The following is a 583-nucleotide window of genomic DNA, read 5'->3' as shown; positions in this document are numbered from 1 at the left end:
AACCCTTTACAGGTGAGAGGAGCTTTCCCCTGGCCAGGAGGGATTTCAAAGGGGTTTACCCTTCCCTTTATATTTATGACACCCCCCCTCCCCCCAACCCTCCACCCAGGGTGAAGGGAATCACTGCTCTAAAATGTATAGGGATGGAATCTCCACCTTGCGTAAGCTCCCTAGTGGAGAGAGAGGAGTTAAGAGCTCTGTGTAAATTGCTGCCCACAAGAAGCCATTTGCAATACACAAAAAGAAGTTGTACTGGTCCGACAAAAGCCAGGAACTATGCTACATATTCTTGAGCACCATCTACTGGCACTTTATCTTCTAACTACCTACCTATATATAGATAGATATCTCTCACTTAGAGGCTGCAAGGAGTTGGTTGCAGATCCTGCACCAACTTGCCCTGGCATAAATTAGAGCTGCTGAGGACCAGCTTTATTTTATACCATCTGCATAAGGTCCCACGGGAACCTTACACGAGGAGAGGACCAGGTGTAGTGGAGCTTCATTCTGTCAGGCCCTGCCTGTTTGCCTGTGCTGTGGGGAGGGTGGCTAGTCTAGGAGGGCGGACAGCAGATAGGGCCCT

The sequence above is a fragment of the Lepidochelys kempii genome, chromosome 11 (genome assembly GCF_965140265.1).
Source record: "Lepidochelys kempii isolate rLepKem1 chromosome 11, rLepKem1.hap2, whole genome shotgun sequence".
Classification (NCBI taxonomy): domain Eukaryota; kingdom Metazoa; phylum Chordata; order Testudines; family Cheloniidae; genus Lepidochelys; species Lepidochelys kempii.
The sequence above is the reverse complement of the archived record's forward strand: the minus strand, read 5'-3'. Positions refer to the sequence as shown.